Genomic DNA, 10,352 nt, shown 5'->3' with positions numbered 1-10,352 from the left:
CTGCTGGGAGGTGGGATTATTTTTTTTTAGTTAGTTATGCACAGCAATTACTAAGAAGACAGTGGGCAGCAAATGCTACATCTAATGATGACTCTGCATTTAGGACACATTTAGTGAAGTCTCTATTTTCATTGGGAAAACAGCTTTGTCTGGAAGGAAAAATTGCAGATTTTTGACTTAGTCTTGACCCCACTCAACACCACTAAAATAACTGTGATAAAGGAGAGAGTGCTGAGTGGCATATTTGGTTAGGATAGCATAGCAAATATTATCCTTGTCTTCAGCAGCAAAGCTTTCTGTATTTGGAAATGTTTCACTTTTCCTTTCCTGGCCAATCTCTCTGCAGCGCTTCTTGGTTGGAGTTCCTATTTGTCAATTGTCCCATTTTTGGCTACCAGAGCTCTGAGGTTTCAAGCTGAAGATGAGAAACTTGCACTTTTGTGGTTTGGGGTGTAAGAATGTGAAAACCAGGGGATTTTCACCCTGACCCCAAATCCCGCAGCGTTCCAGCACGTCTGCTTATCCCGGCAGTGTTTATGTCGGATCTGAGCCACCGAATACCAGGCTACCTCCTTTTTCTAGCTTTTATTTTTATTTTCCTGGTTGGTTCTGCTGCCCGCTGGATCTTGCAGAGTAACAGTTGAAGACAGAAATGCCCGAGAGCGAAGAAAGGTAATTATACAGTAAGTCAGCCCTTGCATAACTTGTAAACTTTATGATCTTGCACTTTTATATGACGTATTTATAAACCAAGGAAAATGCCTAGCTAGAAAGAAAAACCCAAGAATTCTGCAATGGGTGGTTACAGGTACCAGTAAAATAGGAGATTTCCAAGACATGTCTTTTCTTTTCCTTCTCTTCCTTTCACCCACAGCAGAGAATTGAATTGCTGGAGTGACATTTCTTCCTCTCTCTTCTATTGAAGAAGAAATGAATCCTCTGACAACAGACCATAGAAGGGAAGTGATGGAGGCATATCCCAATGACCTGCTTGCCGTTCAACACCTTGCTCTGGCTCTTTGCCTTGCCTTACAGAGGCACTCAGTGCTGGATTCCTCCTTTCCTGGATTCCCAGGGCATAATTACTCCATTCCTTTGATGGCAATAACCTGAACTTTGAAATATGGGAAAATGAATCAGACAGGAGATGGATGAAGTCATTTTCTAGAAGCTGCTCAGACTGTATTCCCATCCAAAACAAGAGCTATTGATGGTCTTGGTGACCACAACCATCATCTCACACTAATTACTCTCAATTGCTCCTACATCATGGACAGAAATGTCTGAGTGAGGAAAGGGCCACATCCAAAGGGGCAGGGTCTGAGGAGTTAACTATCACCCTATTTACTCCCCTGTGACATCCCATTGCCCTGGGTGGTTGGGGTCACCTCCATGGGTGGGATTTTTCCATAACTCAGGGAGCTGGGATGTAGATTTTTGGTAATGGATGTTTTAGTTTCAATATCCACCAATGAAATGAGATTTTTTTCCTGTGCCTAAAGTCTTTGGATTGATTTTGCTGAGACACTTGGGCTCCAGTCCTTCCCGGAGTAATCACTGAATCATTAAGGTTGGAAAAGACCTCTGAGATCACCCATCCAACCCCAGCCCACCCCACCATGCCCACCGCCCTCATCCCTCAGTGCCACATCCCCATGGTTCTAGAACATCTCCATGGACAGTGACCCCACCATTCCCTGGGCAGTGTGTACCAATGCACCACCACTCTTTGGAAGAATAAAATGTACCTAATATCCAGTCTGAACCTCCTCTGGATTATTTTTTCTTGCGAGACAGCAGGCAGTAAGACTGTATATGCTAGATATTTTTTAGTTTGTTTGTTTGTTTGTTTTACAATAGAATGTGAATGAAGTCCCTCTCCATGCTTCAACTCTCTGTTCCAGAGCTTTGCTGGGTGCACATGGTGTTAATTCAGCCTTGAGATGATGTGTAGATGACACCTCAGTGGGGTAAGGTCCAAGATGAGCATCCCACAGTGCTGGATGGAATAAGGGCCTGAGGGAAGGGGAGGCCTTGCCAGTAATAAAGAGCCCTGATAGCAAATGGGAAGGTTACCTGGCAACATTCCTGTCCAATTAAAGCAAATTTATTGTCAAGTTGCTTCCTTATTGCTGCCCTGTTATTAATTGTTAATGTGGTGCTGCACTCTGTATAGGGTGCTGCAAAAGGCTGAGATCAGGGGGTCTGAAAGGACATTTTCTGTGCAAAGAATCATGAGTGCTCATTGCTGGCTCTGCTCTGCAGGCTCTGGCAAGGAAATTCCTGCTCTTGGAACAAGAGGGCAAACGGGTGGCAAAGAAAAATAAAATGCGTGGGGTCACTGGGTTCCTAAATTATAGTGCTGTGTGCATGTGAAATGCTTACAGAAAAAGAGACACCAGGAGAATGGAAATTTGCAGAACACCGTTTGGGAATCTTGAGCTGTTTTCTCTATAAATAGAATTCTCTGCTTCACACTGAAATGAGACAGTGCCGTATCCTTGGGTTCTCACTGGGCGCTTTGCTGTGCTCAGCCTGATCTGATCGGTCCCCCACCCTGACTGCATGGAACCGGTGAGGCTGAGTTATCAGGAGATGGGCAGATCTCAGCCAAGAAAGACAAACATAAATAAAAGAAGTTTGAATTGGAGCAGAACTCAGCATAGAATCATAGAACATCTTGAGTTGGAAGGGGCTCTTAAGGATCATTGAGTCCAACTGCTGGCATATGGAGATGATTGACATAATTCATGCATTCAAACCCAACAGCGTTGAGCAAACACAGCTTTTGCTTTTTGTTATCTTCTCCTTTCTGCGTGGAAGAGGAAAACCTCCATTTCCAAACCCTCTTCAGCAAAACCCAAATGTTTTTGCATTCAGGATGAAAGCAGCTTTCACCAAGCTATGTGCTGCACATGGGAGAGACCCCAGAGCTGCCCCACCAGTTCCTGGGCTTCAATGCCTCCTTAGTTAGGTGGTGCTCTGGGCTGTGCTGCCCACTAAAGTTCCATTTATAGACATTTTACAACGTGCTAATAAATTTACAAAGTGTTAATAAACAGGGATAATTGTTTGTTAGTGTTTCTGAAAGAATCCAACAGGGCAAAAACTCCCTATAAAGGATCTCTAATGCTGCTCCTCGATGAGCGTATAAAACATGTCCAACACAGACACGTCTGTGGTGCGGGCAGAACATCTTTTAGCCATTAACTCCTTGTAGCCCAGATAAAAGCAGGACTTTCCAAGAAGTGTGGTTTTCTAATTCTGTGCTACATTCATATGGTAAGAATTCAGTTTTAAAGAACTATTTTTTTTTTTTTTATGAAGATGAATGGTATTCAGTGCCCAACAGAGACTCACTTGTGCCAGAGTCATCAAATGCCTTCCCAAAAACACAAGTGACATCTTGGATTACAGTGATCCCTTTGCAACAGGACAGATTTTTAGTTCAATGCATGCTACGTTCCCACGTTTGCCATGCATGGGTCTGCCTGAACCAGGAACCACGCACATTTCTGAGCCCCGCTGTAGCAACAGAGAATATAATTAATTGCCTAAACAGGGCAACATGCTTAACTAAAAGTTGGCAAGCTCACATCTCCAGCCCTGCACTGAATGCATCAATTCTGCTCTTACCAGAGGAGGACCCAGGAGAGCAGCCATCCTCTTGCTGCAGACCACGCGCTGTGTTTCTGCCTTGGAGAGCACAGGGGGCAGAGCAGAGCCTTCTTCCCACCCCATCCACACAGCACTATCCTGAACACAGAGGATGGGTTGCAGAGGGCAGAACCTGTTTTCAGCCTGAGATAACCTACAAATCTCCTGGGATTCAAAAGGAAAACCCACGAACCTTTGTATCTGCAAGACTTTTTGGGGTGAGATCTTGGCCTCCTTGAATACAAAGGGGAACTCCCTTTGATTTACACAGTTCTTGGCTTGTTGCCTTCAGCCCCGAGCTTTGCTGGATTGCAAAACTTGTATCACCTTTCCATAGTGGAGAAGAAAACCATCCCAGACAGAGCATTGCTGCAAACCAAAGGTTGTGCAAAGCCATGGGTTTGGAAAGAGGCTGTCGGTATCTTCTTTGCATGAACAGAACTCTCAGCATTTCCACAGGTGCTGCAGATACAGCAGGGCCGTCCTGCTGCCTTCCTGCACAGCACCAAGTGTTTCTTCCCAGCTGGTGATATCATGTCAGCTAATGGGCTTTAATTGTGCCACCCCACTTAGCAACAATAAGCTGAAAGCTCATTATGTGCTGTCCTTGTGGCTTCTACGAGCAGCCCAAAGCCTCTCCAATGGTCAGAGCTCTTCCCGAGAGCACAGCAGCAGCAACACAGAGTGGGGACGAGGAGTTCAGATTGGATATTAGGAAAGGTTTCTTCTCAGAAGGAGCAGTGATGCACTGGCACAGGCTGCCCAGGGAGGTGGTAGAGTCGCCACCACTGAAGGTGTTCATGAAACATGGAGATGTGGCACTGAGGGACATGGTCAATGGGCGTGGAGTTGACTCGGTGATCTTAGAGGTCTTTTCCAACGTTAATGATTCTATTATCCAAACTGTGTCAGTGACAGCCTACTGTCTGCCTGCATTTGCTTACATAACCTGCCAGTCACCCCAAAGCTAATGCTTCAGACAGCAGTAAATGAATACAAAGCCACCCATTTAAATATCCAATAGGAGAAAGCAGAATGGATTGTTCTGTGCTTACGAGACTAATTGGATTTGGGAGAAAAAATTTAATGATTTGGTGGTAATGAGTTACTGGATGGCTGATTCCAGCAGAAAGTCCAACAGTGGCATCATGCCAATGGGAGCACAGTCAGCAAGTGAGATCTCTCTTGGAGTCTAACAGGGAACCAGTGATAGGTCTTGAGCATGGAATAGAGCTCCAGGGCTTCTTCTGATCTCATTTCATGCCTCTATAACTCCTTGGCCCTGATTTACACTGATATCACTGAGACTCCAATTGGACCTTAATTTTTTTATATACAGCATTTCCTAAAGCTGTGGAGCACTCCTGTGGACCTGTTACATCAGTGAAGATGATATATCCAGGTACTGATCGTATCTTTTGGCTGCCTTGATGGCTTCCTTGTGTAAATTGAATTTTGAGGTTTTTTGAACAAAAGGCCCTAAGTTTGACACGTGATGCTGGAGACGTGGGGGCCTTTGGGGTGAAAAGAGGATGTCTAGCTGAGGACTTTACATAACATTTAACTTTCAGCCTTAGGACACAGGACATGTTTTCCACCCTTTCTCTCTCTGGTAGTCCATCGTGCGTTGGAAATTGTTACTGTGTCATCCTTCAATCTTCTCATTTTTAGACATCTTATCCCCTTTGTGTTCTCTCCTGCACTCCCTTCCATCAGCCCATATCTCTGCTGAAGTGCAGCAGTATTGCAATGCCATGTGTTCAGCTTGCACACAATTATCCCATGCTCTTTGTAGAACCACTCAGATGTTCTTCCTGGCAGCAAACTGTGACTCTCTCTGAACAAAAACAGTTTTCCAACCAATTTTACCCCTTTCAGTAGTTATCGTTAGGCCTTATACCACAGCTGACTTGAGAATGTACCATTTGAGTCAATAGAGAAGCCTTCCTAAGACCAAGACAAATGATTTTTGACCATTCTTCCTCATCTCTTTGCTCTCTCTTACTCTATAGAAGAGGAAATTAGATCAATTTGGTGTGATCTAAACAAATTTATGACAGCTATGACTCACTGTACATCTCAGGACATCCTTCCATATCAGATTAATGGTTACACAACAACAAAGCTTAATGTCTTCACACTGTTTCCTTCCCAGAAAATTGGCAAATATCACAGAAAAATGGATATTCCTTCATGATCAGAGTGGCTTTGTTCAAACCATTGCACCCCAGACAGCCTGAGCTGTGGTCTTGGTCTCCACAATCAAAGCTGTCTTTCAAGCACATTGTAGAATGGAAGTTAGTAGTTGATAATTTACCAGTCAGACCATCAGTGCTAATTACTATGCTTCCCTGTTGAAACAAAGAGATTGAAAAAGAAATGGACAAAAAGGCTTCTTTAGGAGAACGGCAGCTAATTCACAGATTTCTGTTATTAGCATTTTCCTTATCTGGAAATGTAAATGTTCCAAAAAAGTGCATTTTCATCAATGGAGTATGAACAAGAAATTTTGAAATCCCCTAATTCCTTATGTGTCCTTAACTGATATAAAATTATACAGATATACACAGCTCAGGATTTTTTCACAAGTTCTTGAAATTCATCTGACTCTGTAGGAAACCTTTTCTATTTCATTCATAGTGAAGGTGTATCGTGTTGTTATTTTATTTTATTTTATTTTATTTTATTTTATTTTATTGTTGTTGTTGTTTTATTTCTGTCTAATAGGACCTATCAGTACAAATGTTTGGGCAAATAAATATTTACCAGAAAATCCTGGTGGCCATTTAAGATCAGTAAGCTGGAGATCTTAGCTTGAATAAGCAGCCCTCATAAAGGAAACTATGTTGAGTTTTTGGCTTGTTGGCAAAGAATTTCTGCCAAGACTTTGCATAAAATGAACATTAAAGGCCATGAAAGTTGGGTGTTTATTCACCTTTTCCTTGGCAGTTCAAAGGAGCTGTAATGGCAAAAGCTTGGTACTGGGAACGGAGGTGGTGATCCTTGGTTTCCACTTCCAGCCATTCAATGTCAAAATGCTGCCAGAAAACACTTTTTTGTTTTCAACAAATGCATAAGTTGTGGTCTAGATTAATGAAAAATAAAGTCTTTGTTCACTCCTGTTGAGTGCTCATGATGGAGTCTTCACCGCAAGCATTGGTGAAGCTAAATCACCATCCACATCAAACCAACAGTGTGGTTTTTGGAAGCTCTGGTTTCTTCTCACAGGGTAGCCTTTTGGCCATGAAGATGCTGAACTATTGTTCAGAACTTGGTTTACGTCCATCACAGATTGTTTACAGACCAAACAATGGTGATGACACCCCTGAAATTTCCATATGGTATCATTAATCATCTCCAGCTAATCTGAACAGCTGAGTTGGTAAATGTCTTTGGTAAATGTCATTGGTAAATGTCTTTTGCAGACTAATCATGGATAGAATTAAGATGCTGCCATGCTAGTTGTTAAGTTCTCTCTCCTACCCTGGAAGCATGAATGAAACCAAATGCAGATAGATTTAGCTTTCATGGCTAAGGGCTCGGAGTCACCTTCACCCAGCACACCAATGGCACCCCAGTCAGCTACCTGTCTGAGAGTTTCAAGATGCAAATCTCATATTTCAGATTATATAGTCTTTTAAGTGCCTGAAAATACTAGAGTTCAGTCTCCCCAGGGACCCAATCCTTCGTTCAGTGCAGATATTCCTGTCTGGAGCACTTCAGGTAGAGATTTCCTGGCTCTGAGTACAGTTATTGGCCAAGCATCCATGTCTCCACAGCAATTTCTTTGAAAACCAAGGCCTATCACCTTTAGAAAAATAACACAGGAATCAGTTTTCTGAACTCTCGTTTTCCTAAGAGGGAGCCAAGTTCTCATAGAGGTAACTCTCTCCCAGGTGACGTGACCGCCTTGTGTCTGGCTCATTCCTGAGCCAGCCCTTCCCATAACCAACACTCTGGATGGTTTTCAGAGCTAAATGGCTACAACCATGTCAGCAGATAAATTAAGAGGTGCAGCCAGGAATCAGTATTTCAGAGATTTTGGAAGGCAAAGTGGTGAGTGAGGTGGAAACCAGAGAGGCTGACCCATGCAATGAAGGTTGTATGTGAGAAAGATCTCAAAATGGCAAAGAAATAGGACTACAGGGACATGAGGAAAAGGAACAGGATGGGATGATGTCCTGCAAGCCCAGCCTAAAGAAAGCAATGGGCATTCCATTCTTAATGGATATTCCATATACAACCTATGAGTATGAAACCGTAATTCACATTAATATGGACTCTGCCAGTCCTAATTCCATCCTTAGGTCAGCAGTGAGACTGTAGATCTGTTTGTCTCTATACTAACCTATAAAGTTTTGGTGTCCCAGGCAAAAAGGAGGTAAAGTAGCATCTGGGCAAAGTAATCTTAAAAAGCCATTTGCTTATTTTACTTGAGAGACTTACCTAGCAGCTTTGCCAAACTCCATCTGAACTTCTAGCAAATACAGACCAGGAGCAGACCTCAAGCAGTCAACAGCACAACTCTTTGTTTGGGGAAGGTGAGCAAAAAAATGATATCATTCTCCATTTCAGAAGATTCTCATCTCATTGGATGAAGTTCAGTTGCAATATGGGATATGGAAAAAGGGTCACTCACATGGGTACACACAGCTTGCCTCCAGGAACACAGGGAACATGTCTCTGCAGAGGTCGGCTCCTGAAGTGGGTGTCCAAAGCCTTTCCAAGGAGAGTGCCAAAGCACATTTTCTTTTTCCAAGTCAGAAGCTGAGCATGCAGCAATGCATCTCCTCTCAGCTCCAAACTCAGAAGTGGGGACCCAGATAAATGTGTCAGCTCCACCCCAGCCAGGTGAATGCCCTCCTGGGAATTGGTTTGATGTCTTTGCACTGCTGTTTCTCTGACTCCATTCTCCATTCCTATTCTTAGAGCACATGGGTTGGTTTGCTGGACATTTCTGCAAATTGATGCATGAGGGCCATTATGCTGAACTTCATTACTTCTTAGATTGACCTGTCCTGCCTGCCTCACTGTCATCATGTCACCTAACTTTAGTGGCGTTTGGCTGTCTGTTCCTCTTAGGGTTACCCCAGAGCTGCCCCATGCCCCTGCCACGTGCAGTCCATACAGTCACAGCTTGACTCTCTCTCCAGTGACCTCATCAGCCATGGTGTTTTGTTAATCCTACAGCTTGTACAAAGGGCTGAATAGTCTCACGGAAATCAGATGGTTCCCATTGTACACAGAGACAAACACAGTGTGTGCATGCAGAAGGGCATGGGCTCACCCTGAGCAGCTCCTTGTTTGGCCCAGGGCACATCAACCCCAGCACTGGGCTGGGGACTCCCAGATCCAGCTCTGTTGTCCAGAACAAGTCATGATTCCCTTCCAGGGGAAGATTTCTGGGGCAACCCAGCAGCTGCACTTCTCCAAGGAATGGAGTTCAATTACATACATTTTATTTCTCTCTCTTTTTTTTTTCCCTAGTGATTGACACAAACTTTGTTTACAGTTGAGATTTCTCAGAATTAGCAGTCCTAGAATAACAATGGCTCTGATCAACCACCTTCTTCCAGGACTTCTTATCTTTTCCTTTCTGCCCTGTATCTTTTGGCTGGAGTTCCAAAGTGAAGCTGGAACACAAACAGCTTCCAAACCACAGTGCACAGCTCACTATCCAAAAAAGCACTGCTGCAACTACAGGCAGGCACACAGTAAATCACCCCATGGAGGCAGCAGCATGCATTCCCCTGACCAAAAGCAACCCTGTAGGAAAGGCCACTGAGTCAAATAAAGCCCTGCTGTTTCCACTGAGGGTGGCATTGGCCCTGGATCGTCGCAGATGTCAGATTATTCTGATGCACGGCGTCACGCAGGCACAGCAGATTCACATTACAGAGGTCAAGCTAATACCAGCGCGGTTGGGGTTGAAGTATTCTGCTCCTGATTTAATGCTGAAGGCCAAATTGAGGCAGACTTCTGGAATTCAGTGGCCCTTGGGAACAGGCTCCAAAAGGATGTGGAGGTTTAACCCTCTGAGCCCCCCTGTGCTCACTGATGGAACTCCCAAACCTAACCCTAACTCTAACCCTAAACTTAATCCTAACCCTAATTCCAACCCCGGTCCTAACCTTAACCCTAACCCCAGTACTATCCCTAACACCAACTCCAACCCTAACCATAACACCAATTCAAACCCTAACTCTCACTCCAAACTCTAACCCAACTCATCCTAACCCTAACCTTAACCCCAAACTCAACCTTAATCCCAACCCAAACCTAACCCTGACACTAACCCTAGCCCCAGTGCTAAGATTAACCCCAAAACCAGTGCTGAAGTGCAACACAAATCCAAACCCAAACTTCAACCCTAAGGCTAACCCCAAACCTAAGACCAACCCTAACCCTAACCTTAATCTTAACCCTAACCCTAACCCTGATGCTAAATCCTAACCCTAACCCAAACCCTAACCCTAACCTTAATCTTAACCCTAACCCTAACCCTGATGCTAAATCCTAACCCTAACCCAAACCCTAACCCTAACCTCAACCCCAACCCTAAGACTAACCCTAACCCTAATCTTAACCCTAACTCTAACCCCAGTGTTAAACTCCAGCCCAACCCCAACTCCAAACCCAGCCCTCACCCCATTCCACCCTAACCCAAACCCTAACCCTAATCCCAACACCAGCCC

At 44.1% G+C, this 10,352-nt stretch overlaps 1 long non-coding RNA gene across 1 annotated transcript; it reads left to right on the top strand.

The window, feature by feature from the left end:
- Positions 1 to 396: 396 nt before the first annotated feature.
- LOC121107495 lies at positions 397 to 6,778 on the top strand. Its single transcript, XR_005841678.2, has 2 exons — positions 397 to 672; positions 875 to 6,778. It is a non-coding gene; the product is annotated as an uncharacterized LOC121107495 (long non-coding RNA).
- Positions 6,779 to 10,352: the final 3,574 nt, after the last annotated feature.

The sequence above is a fragment of the Gallus gallus genome, chromosome 23 (genome assembly GCF_016699485.2).
Source record: "Gallus gallus isolate bGalGal1 chromosome 23, bGalGal1.mat.broiler.GRCg7b, whole genome shotgun sequence".
Lineage (NCBI taxonomy): Eukaryota > Metazoa > Chordata > Aves > Galliformes > Phasianidae > Gallus > Gallus gallus.
Note: the sequence above shows the minus strand (reverse complement) of the source record. Positions and strands in the feature narration are given on the sequence as shown.